This window comes from Heptranchias perlo, unplaced genomic scaffold, assembly GCF_035084215.1.
Source record: "Heptranchias perlo isolate sHepPer1 unplaced genomic scaffold, sHepPer1.hap1 HAP1_SCAFFOLD_49, whole genome shotgun sequence".
Lineage (NCBI taxonomy): Eukaryota > Metazoa > Chordata > Chondrichthyes > Hexanchiformes > Hexanchidae > Heptranchias > Heptranchias perlo.
This window is the reverse complement of record NW_027139505.1, coordinates 2560542-2574983: the sequence shown is the minus strand read 5'-3', so window position 1 is coordinate 2574983 and position 14442 is coordinate 2560542. Positions and strand designations below refer to the sequence as shown.

The 14442-nt window shown below is 41.9% G+C and overlaps 1 long non-coding RNA gene across 1 annotated transcript; it reads right to left on the bottom strand.

Annotated features, from left to right (window-relative positions):
- Positions 1-745: 745 nt before the first annotated feature.
- LOC137313853 (uncharacterized) lies at positions 746-11322 on the bottom strand. Its single transcript, XR_010961086.1, has 3 exons — positions 11167-11322; positions 4453-4737; positions 746-832 (listed from the first exon to the last, which is right to left on the bottom strand). It is a non-coding gene; the product is annotated as an uncharacterized lncRNA (long non-coding RNA).
- Positions 11323-14442: the final 3120 nt, after the last annotated feature.

The following is a 14442-nucleotide window of genomic DNA, read 5'->3' as shown; positions in this document are numbered from 1 at the left end:
TCAGATCGTAACCGTCCCTTCCCTTCTTCCTGAACTCACCCTAGTGTCCCAAGAAGATGAACCCTTCACTCCTGCTCCAGGCCCGCTGCCACACATTCACCGGACACATGTTGTCCTCAGTAAGGGCCCACTGCAAAACAATTCGGAGATCTCCACCCTGTGGCATTGTTTTTAAGTCTAGAGCTCAAATTTTAATATTCCCTTTCTAAACGTAATTATAACCGTGTTATTGATTCCGACCATGACTATTTTCCGCTCTCCGTTCCTTTCTAGAGATGGTCCCACCTGTTCCAGGAAGTTCTTCCCTCTGGCACCAGGGCGGCAACGTATCATTTGGACCTGCTCACGGCTGCAGAAGAGTCTGTCTATTCACCTGACTATAGAATCTCGCACCACTCTCGCTCTCCTATTCCTGTGCCCCATCTGCCCCTCACCTCTCTCCCACTCGAGCTGCCTCCCACTGCTCCCTGGTTTTACACTGTTTGTCAGGAAGACCAATCTGAGTGACTGTTTCTATACGCCTTACAGTCCATAACACCAGGTGTCTGTTGGACAGTTCCAGTCATGAGATCCCTCCAACTGTGACTGTACCAGCCCGTTAGATGGTCACTCACTTTCGTTTAACTACACACTTTATGCACGGTATCTTCTTCCTGTTTGAGCAACACGATCTTGTTCATGATCTGGACCGTTTATCAGGACACAATTGATATTTTAAAGATTGTTCTGAACCTACCGGTGTCTATTCTCATTCTTGTTGAAGGTGTTGGATCTTCTCCCCTGTTTGGACCTTCAGCCATGGTGGTGACTGGCGTTCCAAGATTGTGATGCTCTGTAATAAGTATTTTCATTGGAGGGTTAGACTGAAATATTAAAATGAGAGGGAGGAACGTTGCCTTATTAAAAGTGATATCAAGTCCCTCCTTCCCCATTAGTTCAACAGCTGTTAGCTCTAGGATCGAGCATTTTCCAACTGTTACGATCAACTCGCCACATCAGGTGCGGCGCAGACAGCTGCCCAGTGAAACCCAATGAGTCCCGCTGTTCTCGACAACCCAGTTCTCGACGGCCGAGATTCTGCACCAGACTTATTCCTGAGGAAGTGAATGTTCTGGAGGGCAATATGGAGCGAGGTGATGAATTAAATTATTCTTCACTCAGTTTTACCCAGTCTGGCGCTATTGGATTATTTTATTCACAGATTTGTTTTTAATATTTTTGATTTGTTGAGTTTTGATATTAATTTCTATTATTTTATGAACCTGATATCTATCTACACACCCAAATGGAGCTGGGTACGATTTCTCTGCTCTCGATGGGTACTGACATTGTCCGTATGTTCATGGAGATGTGGTTTGGTTGGTGGTTCCATTTGCACATATTTACCATATCTCTCATGGTATCAGGACCTGATAAATGAGCACTGTAGGAGGTGAGGAATTGTTGGACTGTTTGTAGGGGTCTTACAATCTCAGAAACAAACCACACATATATAAGTTGTCGATTCGACGGCTGTTTTACAATCATAATTCTCCACTTGTGCGTGTGCCTCTCTCTGTGTGTGCGCACAGGCAAGAGCGACTAATCAAACTATCAGTCACGATACTATCCTTTCCACACTGTGGAAATGTAAAAGCGATTAATCTCAGTCAGCAATTTCTTCAAACTGTAGTTGAAGTTATTCGCTTACATTAGTGTGATAACAAGATTAAATTGTGCAGTTACTCTTTTTGTCAAATTAGTGATGGACTATCCTAACTTTTGGTAATTTCAATAGTTACTTTTTATGGAAAGATTAATGATGGACAATTCGACCTGTTGGTAATTTCAGTCGATGCTTTTTATATAGAGATTAGTGATGGTCACTCCCAGCTGTTTGTAATTTGTGTAGTTACTTTTTATAAAAAGAATAGTGATGGACCCTCCTCCTTGTTGGTAGTTTGAGTCGTTTGATTTTTATATAAAAATAAGTGATGCACCCAAAACCTGGTGGTAATTTCAGTAGTTACTTTTTATATAAAGATTACTGATGGACCCTTCTGCCTGCTGGTAATTTCAATGCTTACTTTTTATTTAAAGATTCGTGATGGACCCTCCTCCCTGTTGGTGATTTTAGTGGTTACTTTTTAGAAAAGATTACTGATTGGCCCTCCTCCCGGTTGGTAAATTGAGTTTTTACTCATTATATAAAGATTATTAATGGACTCTTCTACCTCTTGGTAATTCGGTAGTTCCTATTTATATAAAGATTAGTGATGGGCCTTTCTCCTCTTTTGTAAGGTCAGTAGTTACATTTTATGCAAAGATTAGTGATGGACCCTGCTCCGTGTTGGCAATTGAGCAGTTAATTTTCATATAAAGATTAGTGATGGACCCCCCTCCCTGTTGGTAATTTTACTTCTTACTTTTTATACAAAGATTAGTAATTGATGCACCTACCTTTTGGTAATTTCAGTAGTAACGTTTTATATAAAGATTGCTGTTGGACCCTTCTCCCTGTTGTTAATTTCAGTCGTTACATTGACATAAAGATTGGTGATGGACCCCACTATATGTTGGCAATTTCAGGAGTTACTTGTTATATAAAGAATAGTGATGGATCCTACTACCTGTTGGTAATTTGACTTGTTACTTTATATATAAAGATTAGGGATGGACCCTCCTCCTTGTTGGTAATTTCAATAGCAACCTTTGAAATAAAAGTTAGTGTTGGACCCTCCTACCTTTTGATAATTTCAGTGGTTACTTTCCATATGAAAATGAATGATGGGCCCTCCTCCCTGTTGGTAATTTCAGTAGTTTCTTTTTATAAAAAGATAAGTGATGGATGCTCTGACCTGTTGGCATTTTCAGCAGTGACTTTTTATATAAAGATTAGTGATGGAGCCTCCTTCGTATTGTTATTTCCAGTTGTTAATTTCATACAAAAATTAGTGATGGACACGCCTACCTGTTGGTAATCTTAGTGGTTACTTTTTATATAAAGTTTATTGCTGGACCCTCCTCCATATTTGTTATTTCAGTCGTTACTTTTTTTATATAAAGATGAGTAATGGACCCTCCTTCCTATTGGTAATTGCAGTTGTTACTTTCATTCAAAAATTAGTGATGGACACCCCCAACTGTTGGTATTCTTAGTGGTTACTTTTTGTATAAAGTTTATCGTTGGACCCTCGTCCATGTTGGTAATTTCAGTCGTTACTTTTTATATAAAGATTAGTGATGGACCTTCCTAATTGTTGGTAATTTCAGTGTTTACTTTCTATAAAAAGATCAATGATGGACCGTCTACCTGTTGGTAAATGCAGTAGTTATTTTTTATATCAAAATTAGTGTTGGCAATTTCAGCATTTGCTTTTTCATTAAAGACAAGTGATGGGGCCCTCCTACCTGTTGGTAAATTGAGTTGTTACTTTTTATGTATAGATAATTGATGGACCCTCACAACTGTTGGTAATTTCAGTCGTTACTTTTCACATAAAGATTAGTGATGGGGCTACCGACAGTTGGTAAATTGGGTTGTTACTTTTTATATAAAGTTTTGTGATCGGACCCTCCTCACTGTTGATATTAAAAGCAACATCTCAAATTACCACGATTAACGATCAGGAAACACCGATCTGTGTGAAAGATGGTTTCAGCCCTGAACTGGTTTCCCTTTAAAACATTCCTGAAGTGTGTTTCTGTCTGAAGGGAGCGGCGTCTCTTTCTTCAGTTGAGCCAGTTTAACAAATAACATCCTCAATAACATATTTTAGAAAAAAACAGAAGTCCCTGCTCCATTCTCCCATCTAATTCGCATTAAACGAATTAATGAGAAATTAATCAGGAACAAGTTTTATCTCCTCCTTTGCTCCTATCCTGTGATTGGATCCCGTTCAGTCCGGCCTCGGGTAACCACAGGCTGATTTTCCAGAAGCCCGGCAGAGAGCAATAATCGGCCATTGCGAATGTGTTAACCCTTTCCTGAGCTGAACTGTGTGTTCGATCAGTCTTTGATCAGTTCAATAAATTGTACCTGGCACAAAACAGTTCAGTGAGTAAAAAGAGCCAGTGTTACAGTTAAAATTAAATGCATATGGAGTGAGAACGGAGAGTTTCCCACCCCTGTTTAGTGAATATCAAATTTTAACATGTGGAGTCGGCAGCGCTGGACTCGGATGGTGTAAATCTCCGGAGCTCGTGTTTCTGCTTTCTGTCCTGTCACCTCTTTAAAATGTGTCTGTGGGGAGATTGGTGGGGTATGAAGGGATAAAGCCTGCAATTACCGGTGTAAAATAGCCGGCCTTCAGTCAGTGTCTGAGCGAACAATTCGTGAATTGTTCCATCCGCGAGGAATCGAGAGTTCCGCACGCCAGGGGAACATGTCTGACCGCGGGAAATCGGCTTTCGAAAAGAGGAAGGGGCAGAAAAAAATAATTAAAAAACAAATTGACACTGTATTAACCTTACCTTGATACCGCAAGGATTTTTCATCCCTCAATGTCCGTGTAGATTTTACAAATTATATCCTTGTCATTTCATTGTAATCAATCGAGTACACGTTCTTGGCTTCATTTTAGCAGTTCACAACTTGGGAATTTGATATGATCCTTGTTATGTGAGATTCAGAGCTCCGCCCTCCGTGAAAGCTGCTGCCAGACATCAGGATGGATTTCAACACAAACATTCCTCATTTGTTTCAGAACAGGGAGCGGCCTTTCTGGTTGAATCAATTCGAACCGGGTTGACAATTCGCTGCAAAGTGAATTGTGAACAAAGTCAGCTATAAATTTTACTTTTTCTCTTCTTGTTCCAGGGAAGTTCAGTAAAACAGATACTTTTTCAGAAATAAATTGTTATATTTGTATCAGGGTCATTGTTTACTGAAGACCCATCGATTTTCTAATGTTTGCGCTTCAACCCTGGGACAAGAGCCAGTGTTTCGTCAGTGAGCTGAGGAGAGGCTGTTTCTGGAAGTGAGGACATTAACCATTTAACCGCCGAATTAAACTATCACCTCAATCACTGGGGGAATGAGCACTGCGTTTCAAGAGTTATAATTATCACAGTAAAAATTCAGCAGTTACACCAGTTACATTGTTAAATCCGAAAAAGGAACAATGCTCGTATAACGATTGGATTTCCCTCATTTTGATGGGGTTCACAGACGGTAATGATTAGACCCTCCCCGGGTTGGAAGTTTCAGAAGAGAGAAAGTGTTTGATGACAGATTGTGGTGATAATTCCGAGGGACGGATTGTTGTGATCAATCCCAGGGACAGATTGTGGTGATAATTCCGAGGGGCGGATTGTTGTGATCAATCCCAGGGACAGATTGTGGTGATAATTCCGAGGGGCGGATTGTTGTGATCAATCCCAGGGACAGATTGTGGTGATAATTCCGAGGGGCGGATTGTTGTGATCAATCCCAGGGACAGATTGTGGTGATAATTCCGAGGGGCGGATTGTTGTGATCAATCAAAGCGACAGATTGTGGTGATAATTCCGAGGGGCGGATTGTTGTGATCAATCCCAGCGACAGATTGTGGTGATAATTCCGAGGGGCGGATTGTTGTGATCAATCCCAGGGACAGATTGTGGTGATAATTGCGAGGGGCGGATTGTCATTATCAATCTCTGGGACAGATTGCGGTGATAAATCAGGGGGAGGGATTGCAGTGATCAATCCAAAGGACAGATTGTGATGATAATTGCGATTGGCGGAATGTTGTGATCAATCCAAGGGACAGATTGTGATGATAATTCCGAGGGACGGATTGTTGTGATCAATCCCAGGGACAGTTTGTGGTGATAATTCCGCGGGACAGATTGTTGTGATCAATCCCAGGGACAGATTGTGGTGATAATTCAGAGAAACGGATTGTTGTTTTCAATCCCAGGGACAGATTATGGTGATAAATCAGGTGGAAGGATTGCTGTGATCAATTCCAGGGACAGATTGTGGTGATAATTCCCAGGGATGGATTGTTTTGTTCAATCCCAGGGACAGATTGTGGTGATAATTCCGAGGGGCGGATTGTTGTGATCAATCCCAGGGACGGATTGTGGTTATAATTCGGAGGGACAGATTGTTGTGATCAATTCCAGAGACAGATTGTGGTTATATTTCCGAGGGCCGGATTGTTGTGATCAATCCCAGGGACAGATTGTGGTGATAATTCCGAGGGCCGGATTGTTGTGATCAATCCCAGGGACAGATTGTGGTGATAATTCCGAGGGGCGGATTGTTGTGATCAATCCCAGGGACAGATTGTGGTGATAATTCGGAGGGGCGGATTGTTGTGATCAATCCCAGGGACAGATTGTGGTGATAATTCGGAGGGGCGGATTGTTGTGATCAATCCCAGGGACAGATTGTGGTGATAATTCCGAGGGGTTCATTGTTGTGATCCATCCCTGGGATAGATTGTGGTGATAATTCAAAGAGACTGATTGTTGTGATCAATCCCAGGGATAGATTGTGATATTTCCCCTTTTCTCTCTATTTCCCCCTTGTTTTTTGACCAGGATTGAGGATTCATTCGGGCCGGAGACACAGCCTGAAGCGGAGGAAACAAACAATCCCCAACATTTATCTTCATGTGAACTCTCCCTCCACTGCTTGTTTCAATCTATCGCTGATTGAAGCGGAGTTTTATTCATTCTAACAAAAACCTTCAACGAACGAATCATTTCATTAAATACATTGTTAAATGGACAATGTGGGTCAATGCTGGGTTTTCATGGAGTCAGAGTGCATTGATTGAAATTTCCTTAATGATAAAAGAAATCCATATGCAATTTCATAGAACAATATAGAACGTGCAGCACAGAAACAGTTCATTCGGCAGAAAAGGTCTATGATCCACACGAACCTCCTCCCTTCATTTACCCCTATCAGCATATCCCTCTATTCCTTTCGCCTCAATGACTTTATTTAGCTTCCTTTAAATGCGAGTCGCCTGAACTACTCCTTGTGGCAGTGAGTTCCATATTCCAACCACTCTCTGGTTAAAGACATTCCTGCTGAATTCCATATTATATTTATTGGTGACTATCTTATATTTATGGTCCCGCGTTCTGGTTTCATCTTCTCTCCGACCACGCTCGCAAACCCTTAGATAATCTTAAAGACCTCTCACAGGCCACTACTCCATCTTCCTTTTGCAAGGGAAAAGAGCCCCATGTTGCTCAATCTTTCCTGATAGGTATAACTTCTCAGTTCTGGTGTCGTCCGAGCAGTTATTTTTTGCACTTTCTCCAGTGCCTCTCTGTCATTTTTATCATATGGAGACCAGAACTGTTCACAATAATCCAAGTGTGGCCTAACCGGGGTTCTGCACAAATTAAACTTAACTTCTCTGCTTCACAAGTCTGTCCTTCGAGAAAATACTCAGTGCTTGATTTGCTATTTTCTGGCCTTATTAACCTGCATCGCTACAGCTAGTGATTTCTATATCTGCACCACCAGAACCCTGTGCTCCTCTACCCTATTTAGACACTTATTATCCAAGCAGCATGTGGCCCTTTTTTTAACAACCAAAATATAATACCTCACACTCATTAGATACAGAGAAGGCATTTCGTCTGATGGAGGAGTACAGGACAAAGAGGCACAATATTAAAATTGGCGCTCGGCTGTTCAGGAGTGAAATAATGATGCACTTTGTCGCACAAAGTTTACTGGAAATGTGGAATTCCTTCCTCCGATCCGTCATGGATTTTGGGTCAACTGAAATTTTGAAGACTGAAAGCGGCAGATTTTTTATTCAGGTAAGGTTATCAAGCGAAATGGATAAAGGGCAGGTAAATAGAATTCAGTTATAGAGCAGCCATGATCTAATTCAATGGGAGAACAGATTCGAGGGGCTGAATGGCCTACTATTGTTCCTATGTTCGTATATGTGCTGGATTATGAATTCCGGCATTTCGTGAATGTTAAGGTTAACCATAGATTCTGCACAATGGCATCATCACTGGATGGTTTGTACTTTGCCTTTAAATGGGTGTATCGTAGTATGACAGTTAGTGCAGCAAAGGAGGAGTCCGTTCTGCCCTTGATGCCTGTGCTGGCACTTTGAAAGAGCGATTCAATTAGTCCCTTTCCCCTGCTCTTTCCCCATAGCCCTGTAAATTTTTCCCTTCAAGTTTTTATCCAATTCCCCTTTGAAAGTTATTATTGAATCTCTCCTTTCGCCCCTCTTATTCCCTTTTCTTTAGATCTCCTCTGTTCTTTCTGTATTCAGCCTGGTTCTCAACTGTATTATGAACCTTACATTCGTTACAAGCCTCCGTTTCCTGTTTCATTTTAACCTCTATCCCTTTAGTCATCCAGGGAACTCTAGCTTTGGGTGGCTTTCCTTTCTCCTCGGTTGGATGTGTCTGCACTGTACCCGAACCAAATGGGCTGTGACTGGCTGGTTTTATTTAAGGCTGAGCTCCATCTGTTCTTTATTTTTCTTATTCGTTCATGGGATGTGGGCATCGCTGGCAGGGCCGGCATTTATTGCCCATCTCGAATTGCCCTTGAGAAGGTAGTGGTGAGCCGCCTTCTTGATCCGCTGCAGTCCGTGTGGTGAACTTCGCAGAATTCCAGGGGAGTAAAGATCAGATAATCGGTGCGAGATAATCGAAGGTAAACTTTCTTAAATATAGTTTCGGAAACACACCTGCTGTTCCAATCTGTGTCCAGTCAGAATTAAACATTGAAACCCTGAAGCCAATCTCCGATTTTATTTCGTGGATGGTTAAAAGTTCAGTCCAAGAGATTCTGTATCTCGAGATTTTAAATACTAAGTTCCTGAATTTGATGATTTTTGTACCTGCCGGGATGCTAACCTGATGTGTCCAGGATTCTGGATAGCAATTGACCACCAACACCTCCCACCTCGCCCCTGAAAACCCACTTTATCAGAATAATCTTGTTCAGTGGATAAACAGTGAGACAGGTCAGGACATCGCACTCTCTGGCGCCGTTTCGGAGTCTCCGCATCTGCCGGGCGAGTCACAGCAGTTCTCCCGCACCCACCTGGCAGGACAAGGCAACACTTGTACGGAAGGTTGTTTTGATTAATATGTGAGTTTGACTGTGCAGTCCTTCTAACTGATCTGCTTCAGCCGCAGCAGTGCACAAATACAGCCTGCCGGCTCCTGGCATTTTATTACTGCATTTTTAAGTTCCCTCCCTACCGTGCTCTATATTGTGCCGAGATTGCATGCATTAATCCGGTCCGAAGGCAGATGATTCTGGCCTGGATTGTTCCTGTCCGGCATTGCTTTCCTTTCATTCCTGTCGTCACTTGTTTAATGCATTATTTATTTAACAATATCAGGAGAGACGGAACAGGCTGTGGCTCTTTTCTCTATTAAGGAGAAGACTGATAGATGATCTGATGGATGTTATTTTTCATATTCGGAAGGGGTTCCTTAGGGTAAAACTAGAGAGCATGTTTCACCTTGACGGCAGTGCAAAACTAGAGGCCATGAATTTCAAATACTGACTGATGAAACCAAGATGGGATTCAGGAGAGACATCTTACTCAGAGAGTGGTGAGAATCTGCAACTCGTTACCACGTGGAATGGTTGAGGCGAAAAGTGCAGATGCATTGAAGGGGAAGGTAGATAAATACATGAGGGGGCTAGCAATAGAAATATAAGTTGATAGGGTGCGATGAAGTAGTGTGGGAGAACGCTCGTGTGGAGCATAAATCCAGGCAAAGACCTGTTGCGCAAATGAGCTGTTCCTGAACTGTACAATTCTATGTAATTGAATGAATATTTTCATTACACCAGCTCTTTCATCGACACAGATAGTGCCAGAATTATGAGCCCTATATTGAGCAGGGATACTGTCAGTAATAACAGGGTTATATTGAGCAGAGGTAGTGTCAGTAATATCAGCCCTATATTAAGCACAGATTCTGTCAGTAATACCAGCTATATAATCAGAACAGTCGCCATCAGTGTAAGAACCCTATAATTCTCACAAATACTGTCGTCATTAAGCTGTATAGAATCAGCATAGATACTGTCGATAATATCAGCTCCATAATCAGTATAGATACTGTCAGTAACATCAGCTCCATAATCAGGACAAGCACTGTCAGTAATATCAGCGCTGTATTGAGCACAGACACTGTCAGTAATATCAGCTCCACAAGCAACACAGATACCGTCAGTAATATCAGCGCTATATTGCGCACAGATACAGTCAGTAATATCAGCGCTATATTGCGCATAGACACATTGATTGTGAGGGAAAATAGATTATGAGAGTGAACTTGCATGGAACATAAAAGCGGACTGTAAAAATTTAGACAAGCGGGCATATGGTATTGAGATGGAGGACAAGCCATGATCCTATTGAATGCAGAGTTGGCTCGAAGGGCCGAATGGCCTCCTCCTGCTCCTCTTTACCACGACTCTGTGACTCGGTTGCCTAGATTTCCACCTTCAGCAGGTGGTGTCAGATCGTCCGTCCATTACAACCCTGACACATTTTCACTTCTATTTACCTCGATTCCATTAAAAGTAATTGACAGAATATTATGGACTGATGGAATGCAATTTGCTAAAGTGCTCTCCCGGGGAGTGACGCTCCACCGCAAGTTCTACTGCCCGGATTGTGAGTCCGCTGAAGGCAGAATTAAACCACGGTGATGAATGGGGAAGAACAAAACCCTCCACGGCCTTTGTTTCGCGCTCTCCACAGTTTGTTTGATTAGTTTCCCTGTTCGGGTCTTAGACATTTGAACCATTTCAACATTTTTGTTCTTGAAATGTCTCTCATTTACTCCGCAGGGTATTTTTTCACCTCTCAGATCCTTAATTTCCTGAACTACATTCCAGTTCAGTCAAATCATGAAATTCCATCAGACTCCTGGTTGTCGCCTCCGATCTGCCCTTTTACCAGTTCCACTAAAAGAGTTTCACTTTCTTTTCGGTCCACTCAAGAGTTGTATCCGAACCATTACCCTGTCCTTTGTGCAGATACTGACGGATCCGCTGGGCATTTTCACCACTGCCTTTCATTGTTTCAGATTCACTATAATTGCAGTTTGATCCATTTCTTTACCGTTTGGCCTGTTTCTGTTCTGTTACCTTCTATGATTCTAAGTTCTAATATCCTGTCAGTTCTGTGATGTTTAAATAATCCAAACTCATCCCGTTCCCCTCCCACTTACCCGATGTTCTTGTCCAGTGAAATGCCTTTCGAGTGTTGACAATGTGCTGACTCCGTCCATCCCTTCTTCACCTGCCTGTTCTGGTCTGTCCCGGTAGAATTTCCTCAACTGGAACAGTTGGTAACCGTCACACTTTGTCAAGACCTCAGTGATCGCAGTGTTCGTTCTGTGAACAACAATGGAGAAAACTAATCACATTATCGACCTTCTATCCGGGCGGTTACATTTCCTCTTGCACCAAACTGGTGCCGCCTCCTGTGAGCCACGTTATCAAATACCTTTTGAAAACCCATATATACCGCATGTTTTACAATCCATTGATCTATATAGTCAGGTCTCAAAAAGGCTGTATCATATTTGTCAACGACAATGTCAAATGTCTACAGTTAATCCGTTCCAGCCATGACTGAATCTTAAATGATTCGGCGTGAAATTGCAGATTCGAGAAGTTTGCCCACAAATGACGTTGTCTAATTGGTCTCTAGTTATCTGATTGCCACATTCTCCCTGTTTTAACACAGACATTACTTGGTCTCTTTCAGTCCAGCTGGATATTTTCATTAACAATTGTGTTCTCAAAAATTGTGAGTTTGACAAATTGTGGTCCGAGTACCTCCGATCTGCTCTCTCACTTCCTTTTCACAGCCTGGGTGCGTTATCTCTTAGCTCAGTGATTAATCCACCTCGGCTATTAAATTCAGAGCCAAATCCTTCTCCACAATTGTCTCGAAATATGGCTCCACATCCTCCTCAGTCTCGCTGAAGATGCTGTATCGACACCTTTGTATGGAATACTTTTACTGCAGCTAGTTTGATACTGTGATTCCTTGATTCATTGAAACCAACATTTTCACATCTGCCATCATTTTTAGAAAATGAAGAAAATAATTTATATCGTCCCAAAAGTTCATCCAATCCAGCCCTGTCTGATAGATACCAGATCACATCGCTCAAGAGTCTGACTTTCCAAACGTGTTTGGAATGATTTTTAGATTCACAGGCATAACACACAATCTGAAATCCAATTCACTGGAATGTTGACACGTTCTCGTTTTTTTAAATTTTTAGATATCAAGTTACATCTTCTGTCACTACTTCAAAAACCTCCTTCCTTTTTTCCTGCTAATAACTTTTCACTATTTCATAAATCATCTGTTCCTGCTCCAACAGTTTTATTATTTCCACTCTCTAGTCTCAGATCCGGATATTTCACACGCTCCAGTCTTATCAGGTGAAACCCTCCCAGTCTGTCAAACCGTTTTTGCTGGTTGGTTCAGATCGTAACCGTCCCTTCCCTTCTTCCTGAACTCACCCTAGTGTCCCAAGAACATGAACCCTTCACTCCTACTCCAGCCCCGCTGCCATAAATTCAACAGACTCATGTTGTTCTCAGTAAGGGCCCAGTGCAAAACAATTCGGAGATAACCACCCTGTGGCCATGTTTTTCAGTACAGAACTCAAATTTTAATATTCCTTTTAAAAACATAATTATAACCGTGTTATTGATTCCGACCATGACTATTTTCCGCTCTCCTTTCCTTTCTAGAGATGGTCCCACCTGTTCCAGGAAGTTCTTCCCTCTGGCACCAGGGCGGCAACGTATCATTTGGACCTGCTCACGGCTGCAGAAGAGTCTGTCTATTCCCCTGACTATTGAATCTCGCACCACTCTCGCTCTCCTATTCCTGTGCCCCACCTGCCTCTCACCTCTCTCCCGCTCGGGCTGCCTCCCACTGCTCCCTGGTTTCAAGCTGTTACTCATGAAGACCAATCTGCGTGACTGTTTCTATTCGCCTTACATTCCATAACATCAGGTGTCTATTGGACAGTTCCAGTCATGAGATTCCTCCAACTGTGACTGCACTGGCCCGGTAGAAGTTCACTCACTTTCGTTTATCTGCACTCTATATGCTCGGTTTCTTCTTCTTGTTTGAGCAATAGGATCTTGTTCATGATCTGGACCGTTTATCAGGACAGAATTGATATTTGAAAGATTGTTCTGTACCTACCGGTTTTTATTCTCATTCTTGTTGAAGATGTTGGATCTTCACCCCTGTTTGGACCTTCAGCCACGGTGGTGACAGGCGTTCCAAGATTGTGATGCTCTGTAATAAATATATTAATAGGAGGCTTAGACTGAAATATTAAAATGAGAAGGAGCAACGTTGCCTTGTTAAAAGTGATATCAAGTCCCTCCTTCCCCATTAGTACAACAGCTGTTAGCTCCAGGATCGAGCATTTTCCAACTGTTACGATCAACTCTCCACATCAGGTGCGGCGCAGACAGCTACCCAGTGAAACCCAATGAGTCCCGCTGATCTCCACAACCCAGTTCTCGACGGCCGAGATTCTGCACTGGGAGCACCATTTAGTAAGATTTACTTACGGTGCAGGCCAGCACGAGACTTATTCCTGAGGTAGTGAATATTCTGGAGGGCAATATGGAGCGAGGTGATGAATTAAATGATCCTTCACTCAGTTTTACCCAGTCTGGCGCTATTGTATTATTTTATTCACAGATTTGTTTTTTTAATATTTTTGATTTGTTGAGTTTTGCTATTAATTTCTGGTATTTTATGAACGTGATATCTATCTACACACCCAAATGGAGCTTGGTATGATTTCTCTACTCTCGATGGGTACTGACATTGTCCGTATGTTCATGGAGATGTGTTTTGGTTGGTGCTTCGATTTGGATATATTTACCATATCTCTCATGGTATCAGGACCTGATTAATGTTGGAGGTGAGGAATTTTACACCGTTCTACGAATATTAACACTAATGTATAATGTTATGAATTGTGTAACTTTAAACAGGTGCTGCACATTGATTGTTGGACTGTTTGTCGGGGTCTTACAATCTCAGAAAAAAACACAAATATATAAGTTGTAGATTCGACGGCAATTTTACCATCATAATTGTCCACTTGTGCGTGTGCCTCCCTCTGTGTGCGCACAGGCAAGAGCAACTAATCAAACTATCAGTCACTGTATTATCCTTACCACACTGTGGAAATGTAAAAGCGATTAATCTCAGTCAGTAATTTCTTCAAACTAGTTGAAGTTATTCGCTGACACTAGTGTCAGATTACATTGTGCAGTTACTCTTTTTGCCAAATTAGTGATGGACTTTCCTAACTTTTTATAATTTCAATAGTTACTTTTTATATAAGGTTTATTGATGGACCATCCGACCTGGTGGTATTTTCAGTCGATGCTTTTTATATAGAGATTGGTGATGGTCACTCCGAGCTGTTTGTTATATGAGCAGTTAC